The sequence below is a fragment of the Rhinopithecus bieti genome, unplaced genomic scaffold (assembly GCF_001698545.2).
Source record: "Rhinopithecus bieti isolate Rb0 unplaced genomic scaffold, ASM169854v2 scaffold_6933, whole genome shotgun sequence".
NCBI classification, from domain to species: domain Eukaryota; kingdom Metazoa; phylum Chordata; class Mammalia; order Primates; family Cercopithecidae; genus Rhinopithecus; species Rhinopithecus bieti.
Window position 1 is genome coordinate 420,977 of NW_016805426.1, and position 8,372 is coordinate 429,348.

An 8,372-nucleotide genomic window follows, 5' to 3' on the forward strand; every position below is an offset into this window, starting at 1 on the left:
AAGAAAGAAAGAAAGAAAGAAAGAAAGAAAGAAAGAAAGAAAGAAAGAAAGAAAGAAAGAAAGAAAGAAAGAAGAAAGAAAGAAACTTCAGGTGTGGGGCCCAGCATTTGCATTTTTAGTAAGATTATAAGAGTGCTCTTATGTTTTCTGGGAAGCAGACAATGAAATAAGCAAGGGTTAGGAGTGCTCCCCAAAGGCTTATTGGGCAGTGTGTCAGTTTCGGTACACCAAGAAGCAGACACCAAGATGGGCTAGATGTGCAATAGATTTATTAGGGAAAATTCCATGAAGAATAAACGGGGAGGTGCAGGGGTATTGTGGGAGAACCCACAGATGGAGATAAAGGCCTGGTTTCTGTGAAGGAAGACCAATAAGGAAGGTCTGGATATAAGGAGTCTCAGATCACAGCTCAGGTCTGAACGTAGCTTTGCCAGGCTGATGGAGAGTGCCTGAGCAAAGGTTGCCCATTGGAGGGTTCAGGCAGGCTTGGACCAGCACTCGTATCCCCGCTGTGCTCAGCCACTGTCTGGGAACATCCTGGAGGAAGCGTGAGACGCATGGTGGCTCCAGTGGGGTGGAAGTTGGAATCTGTGAGTCAGCTCTGCTCCCAGAGCAGCTTCTCTTTAGAAAGATCACTTCCACCACTACCACAGTCTGCCTTCTTCCACCAGATAAATCTATTTCTCCGTACTTATTTAAGAGAGCAGTTTCTCTGTGATTCCCAAGAGCTTCTCAATGGGGAACTTAGACAAAGAAGGTCAGTGGTACAAATAGGATCTGTTTCTGCAGTTAGTCTCAGGGCTTCAATGGGCATTCATCCTCTTCTTCCTCCACCATATTTAAAATTTTCCTATCCCTCTCAGCTACCACCTCAATAAGTCTTTCTTTGTGGCTCACCTTGTAACATGACTTAAACCTTGGCACTTGAGGGGCTTGAACTCATAATAATAATACATTTCTGAGGCTGGAATTGCTGTCTGTGTCCATCAACAGTTACAATGGGACAAGGGAGTACCAAGGGGCCCCCAAGTGCACCCCTGGATTGTACAAGTGTTCCTTCCCATGTGCAAAGACAGCTCTACCTCCTCCTGCCCATCGGCAGCAATCACTACTGTCAAGAAAGTCACAGCTCTTCATGCCTGCTGCTGTCTGGACGCAGGAGTCTAAGTGCCCCCGCAGCAGCTTTAGCTTGGGATTTAAAGGGCATGTACTGAGTCTCCTGAGAAGGGGACATCTTTTAGGGTTGTTTATTTAATTTTTTTCTTTTTTTTTTCTGGCACATGTGAGACACCTTTTTTGGAGACAGACCAGGATCTCCACCCTGGCAGAACCTGGAGTTTGGGAATGGATGTCTCCCCGTGGAAGTGATAGGAATTGGGGTTACTTCTGCTCCATCTCCACCTCCAGCTTCCCTCTCCTCCTCCCTGGCCTTCTCCTAGTTGCAGATATTTTGTAGAACCCTCACTAGCCACCTATTTATTTCGGAATACTATGTCCTATCTCCACTCTGTAAAGGCCAGGCCTCATGGGCTGCCTCTCCATCTTTGCCAGTCATTAGAGTAATTATGACCTCCAGCTTCTATCAGACCTCACCTGCCTCTATTACCTTAGATCCTGCCTGCCCCTGGAGACCACCCGCCTCTAGTACCTCAGCTCTGTGACCACCTCTCTTATTGTGAGCTCACACCTGCATAGTCGTCACTTCTCCTGGGTTAACTCTGGTGAAATTGTCACCATTCAGGCCACCACTTGGCACCAAGGTCTGTCCTGTACCTCACATTCCTCTTAGAATGAGCCTCTTTTTGCCATCAGGACCATGAGTGACCCAATTCCAAAACCCCAGCTGGCCTTCTCTTTTCTTGGACCACTCTTAGTATTTACTTGTATCAGTCCCTGGTCTCTGAAAAGCAGACATACAAGCGATTTATTGGGGGAAATGAATGTAAAGAATAAACCAGGAAGGAGCAAGAGTAGGCGGGGAGAGTCTTAGATTGTGGTGCAGGCCCGACACTTGTGCATGGAAAAAGGGAGGAAGAATTGGGTAGGGGGAGTCTCAGACCACCATGGAGCTCTAGAAAAGTCTCAGCTGGGAGATGTGCACCTCAGAATGAAGGTTCTCCATGAAAGAGGCCCTGCTCTGGGCAGGAATGGCCCAAACTCATCCTCCACCACACTCAGGCCCTGGCTGAGAACAGCCTGAGGGCAGCAGATTTCAACCCACACTTCTCTCCACTTCCATAGCACTTATTTTTTGGAAAAATTTCTAAATATGACACTTTGTTTATATTTTTCTTATGGAATTTTTTGGAGGAAGTCCTGCCGTATTGCTAAGTTTTATAAATTGGGCAATGGGATACTCTTAAAACAGAGACATTCTTGGTTTCCTACTTATTATTACAGATGATTTAACCGCTTTTACTCTTCCCACACTTTTATACACACACATTTTCTCTCCCTCATACTCCTAATATAACGTGTGTGTGTGTGTGTGTGTGTGTGTGTGTGTGTGTGTGTTGGAGAACTTGGGGTTATATTTTTGATAGATACAGAGATTAAAAATGATGCAGTTGCTAATTTCAAGAAAAACAAAATTTGTACAAACGTTTTTTATGGCTTAGCTGTAAACACACACAAAAAATGATGACATGACTATATAGAAAGCATGGAAGAAAGCAAATGAACACTTGCAGGATGTTGCCTGAAATAGTCTAGTCCTCATTAGCCATTTTAGGAAGATTTTATCTAAAACTGAGAAGTCAGCTTGAGACAGTAGCTCATGCCTGTAATCCCAGCACTTTGGGAGGCTGAGGCAGGAGGATTGCTTGAGCCCAGTAGCTCGAGACCAGCTTGGGCAACATAGTGAGACCCCCATCTCTATTTAATATAGTAATAAGAAGAACGAAATTAAGAAGTCAAGAGTGGCAGGAAAAAATAAGTGAGTAAATAGCAGAAGAAACAGCTAAAAGAATTGGAAGTGCTTGTCTCCAAGGAGGAATTAGGAAGAGGACAAGACAGAGGATAGCTCCATATTGTTTTGTGTCAAGCAGTCTTGTCATTCTCTTGAACTTTTATTTCCATGTGTTAGTTATTAAAATTGTATAAAGTAGAGAATAAGAGTAGGATTGTCAGGAATTGGAGTTTTCCCCTCCAACCTTCTCATTCTGCAGATATGGAAAGCCCAGAGGGAGAGAGTCTGTATATTCAGCACACGGATTTCCATTCTCTGAGTCACACTAAGTGATGGGAATACAGTCATGGAGAATGGTTACTTTGAAATCCTTTCTGTTAGATCTGACATCTGGTCACTCTTCTGGGCAGTTTCTGCTGCTTGTTTTTTGCTCGTTGTATGGGTTATACTTTCCCATTTTTTTGCATGCCTCATAATTCTTGATTGGCAACTAGAGTTTAGATAATAAATGGACTCAACTCTGTGTAATATTTCCCCACACACATAGTGTCAAGCTTCTGATCTTGCTTCTTACGATGACACAACTTTAAATATGCCCACCATCACTCTGGTACGACAATGGCATTGGTAGAACTCTCTTTTTCTGAAATAAATATTAGGTCTTTATAGGTCTATATCTACTAAAGAAATAACATGCTGCACTTAAAAACCTTGCTATAAAAAATACAGGCCCTGATTGTTTCACTGATTAATTCTACTAAACATTGATGAAAGAAACACTGCCAATTTAAATCAACGTATTTCAAAAATTAAGAGAGGAAAGAAAACTTCCCAACTCATTGGATGAGGCCAGAGTTACCTTCATACCCAAACTGAAGACCTCACAATAAAACAAAAACATAGACCAATATCTCTTATGAATACAAATGCCAGAATCCTTAACAAAATATCAGCAATTCATATCCAGTAATATATGAAAAGGATAATGAGTCCAGAATAAACTGGGTTTATCTCAGGAATTCACTGTTGATTTAACATTTGAAAAATCAGTTGATGTAATTTACCATATTAATAGATCAAAAAAGAAAAACTATATAATCATCTCAATAGATGCAGAAAAGCATTTGACCGAATTCAACACCCATTTATGAGAAAAACTTTCAAAAAGTAGGAACAGAAGGGAAATTCATAAATCTAAAAAAGGGGACAAAACACCAAAGCTAACATTATGCTTAATGGTTACAAACTAAACGGTTTTGCACTAAGATGAGAGACAAGACAAGGATTTTTTTTTAAGTCAAGGATATTTTATCTCACTCCTTATATTGAACACTACATTAATGGTCTTAAACAATGCAATAAGGAGGAAAGAAATACAAATTGGAAACAATGAAGTAAAACTATTTTTATGTGCAGAGAGATAGCTACTGGATATAATAAGTGATTTTAACAAGCTACAATATACAAAGTTAATATGGAAATATCAATTTTATTTCTATATACTAGCAACAAATTATTGCAAAAATTTTAAATACTATTAAGAATAACATCAAAAACAAAGAGATAAATATGACAAAATATGTGCAAGAGCTGTACACTGAAAACTATAAATATTGCTGAAGGAAGTCTTTAAAGACCTGAATAAGTAGAATTTGACAATTAATAAGATGTTAATTCTCCCCCAGATCGATATGTACATTCAACACAATCTCAACCAAAATCCCAACAGGTTGTTTTTGTGGTAGAAAATAAGCTGGTTCTAAAATGTATACAGAAATTTAAAAGACTTAGAATAGACGGGCCGGGTGCAGTGGCTCATGCCTGTAATCCCAGCATTTTGGGAGGCCGAGGTGGGTGGATCACCTGAGGTCAGGAGTTTGAGACCAGCCTGGCCAAAACGGTGAAACCCCATCTCTACGAAAAATATAAAAAATTAGCCAGGCGTGGTGGTGGCAGGTGCCTGTAATCCCAGTTACTAGGGAGGCTGAGGCAGGAGAATTGTTTGAACAGGGGGCTGGGGGTTGGGGGGGCGGAGGTTGTAGTGAGCCAAGCTTGCACCACTGAACTCTAGGCTGGGCAACAAGAGTGACATTCCATCTCAAAAAAAAAAAAAAAAAAAAAAAAAAAAAAAAAAAAAAAAAAAAAAAAGACTTAGAATAGCCAAAACATACTTGAAAAAGAAAAACATTGGATACTATGCAACCTCAAACAATGACACACCCTTCAGAGTGGCTGCAATTCAAAAGTGTTGGCAAGGATGTAGACAAACTAGAATTATCTTTGTGGAACTGAATAACTTAGTAAAACCAGCTTGTGAAAAGTTTGAAATTATCTGCTAAAGTTGAACATATGCCCTTGTTATTGCCACCATAATGCCCTATAATAAATCACCCCAAAGTCGGTTAGCTTATGATAACAGCATTAACTCTCAGACTCCTTGATCTTCAGGATGTCTAAGGCTCTGCTAATCCAAAGTGTGTTGGACTGTGGGTTGGTGTCACATCTATTCCACATAGGTTTGTTCTGGAGACTCAGGCTGAGGAGACAACCGTTACCTGAGATATTTTCTCCCCATATGAATCACCTGAGCACAAGAGCCAACTCAAATGGCATGAGCACACTTAAGAATCCTGCTGCATCATGTCTGCTAATATTCTATCAGCCAAAAGAGCTCACTTAGACCAAGCCCAACATCAATGAAGTAGAGAAGTAAACTTGGCCAACTGTGGGGAATAAGGGCATAAATATTTGCAGGAACAAAAATCCAAATTATCATGTCTAGCATTCTGAAATCCCAATCCTAGGTTTTCATCCAACAGAAATGTGTGCCCATGTACACCAAGAGATATAAATGAGAATGATCACAAAAGTATTATTTATAATAGCCAAGAACTGGACACAGTCCAAATGCCCATCAATAATACAATGGGTAAAGCAAATGTGTTACACTCACGCCTACATATACAGCAATGAAAACAAAAGAACAAGTACACCCAAAAACATAGTGAGTCTCAGAAGCAGGCACAAAATTATTCACTTTATATACAGTTCAAACCACAAGCAAGCTAAATGATAAAGTTTCAGGGTGCCTATTTAGTTGGCAAACTTAGTTTTAAAAGCAAAGAAGAGATTACCATGGAAGTCAGAATAGTGCTTAGGCTAGGGAAGAGGGGTGGGGTATTGCCAATGTTCTATTTCTTGATGGGGGTGTTGGTTTCATGAATATTTGCCTTGTGATAAATCATGGAGTTGTACATTCTGGTTTTGTACACTATTAAAATAGTTATATTTCACTCCCTACTTCCACAGTCAGCCTTCTTCTGTTCTTAAACAGGTTTGATTTCACTTTTCAAGTCCTTTGCACTTGCTTTTCCTTCTGCCTGGAAAGCTCTTCCTCCATGTATTCCAGGCTTTGGTTCTATTAGTTTTGACCTTTAGGGTTTGACCTCAAATGTGCCCATTTCAGTAAGATCTTGTAGTTCCACTGCTTCCATCCTTGGCCTCCAGCCCCCAGTCCCATGACTAGCATTTCCAGTGAGTTTTCACGGCATGTACTGTTATCTGAAATTCTATTTTGTTGTGGTGGTTATTTACCTGTGTTTGTCACTCACCTCTGGAATAAATTCCATTATGGGCAGGGTCCTTATCTAGCTTGCTTATGATTGTGAAACCAGTGTCTATTACAGCACCTGGTTATGGTAAATAGTAAACACAATGACTGAATCTCTTGGTATTACCAGAGCAGTGCTTGACTCATGATACATGTTCATTAGCACTTAATCTCTCTCATTGGTACAGTCATATGTCACTTAATGTTTCAGTTAACAACAGACCATATATCCAACAGTTATCTTATATGATTATAATAGAGCTGAAAAGTTCTATTGCCTAGTGATGTTGTAGCCATCTTATTTTCATACAACAACACATTACTCATGTGTTTGTGGTGATGCTGGTGTAAATGAATCTGCTGCACTGCCAGTCACATAAAAGTACAGCACACATGGCCAGGCGCAGTGGCTCACACTATAATCCCAGCACTTTGGGAGGTCAAGGTGGGCAGATCACCTGAGGTCAGGAGTTAAGACCAGCCTAGTCAACATGTCAAAACCTTGTCTCTACTAAAAATACAAAAATTAGCTGGGTGTGGTGGTGGGTGCCTATAATCCCAGCTACTTGGGAGGCTGAAGCAGGAAAATCGCTTGAACCTGGGAGGTGGAGGTTGCAGTGAACTGAGATCATGCCACCGAACTCCGGCTTGGGTGACAGAGTGAGACTGAGTCTCCAAAAAAAAAAAAAAAAAAGTATAGCATACACAATTATGTACAGTGCATAATACTTGATCATGATCACAGACTATGTTACTGGCTTATTTATTTACTATACTTTTATCGTTTAGAATGTACTATTAAAAAAAAAAAGTTAATTGTAAAAAAACCTCAGGCAGGTTCTTCAAGAAGTATCCAGAAGAAGGCATTGTTATCATAAAAGATGACAGTTCCATGCATGTAGTTGCCCTTGAAGACCCTCCAATGGGACAAAATGGAGGTGAAGACAATGATATCGATGATCCAGATGCTGTGTAGGCCTAGGCTAATGTGTGTTTGTGTCTTAGTTTTTAACAAAAAAGTTTAAAAAGTAAATTAAAAATTAAAAAAATAGAAAAAAAACCTTACAGATTAAGGATATAAAGAAAATACTTGTGTGCAGCTGTACAATGTGTTTAAGCTAAGTCTTATTACAAAAGAGTCTTAAAACTTTTTTTAAAAGTTTTAAAAGTTAAAAGTTACAGCAAGCTAAAGTTAATTATGAAAAAATTTTAAAAAGCAAATTCAGTGTAGCTTAGGTATACAGAGTTTATGAAGTCTACAAGAGTCTACAGTAATGTCCCAGACCTTTACATTCTCATTGTTCACTCACAGACTCACCCAGAGCAACTCCCAGTACTGCAAGCTCCATTCGTGAGAATGCCTTACACAGGTGTACCATTACCTTTTATACTGTATTTCTATTGCACCTTTTCTATGTCTAGATATGCTTATACAAATACTATTGTGTTATAATTTCTACAGTATTCAGTACAATAACATATAGCATGGGTTTGTAGCCAGGAGTAATGAGTTATGGCTTATAGTGTAAGTATGTAGTAGGTTATGCTTCTAGGTTTCTATGATGTTCACTCAAGGACCAAACTGCCTAATGAGGCATCTCTCTCATAAGGTGCCCTACAGTTAAGCGATGTCTGCATGACTATTTATCATGGGCAAGGATAAACCTGAATTTATTGATGGTCACTTTATTTATGGTTACTGTGGCTCTCTGTGCAAGTGTTATAAATTTCTAGAGGTGCTTTCCTAGGGATAACAGCTACGCTGCTATATGGATTAAAACAAGGGCAAGATTTCGGAAATGTCGCATTTGGGCCAGACAAATCAACTGTTCTTGCAGCAGCAGCAGCAGCAGC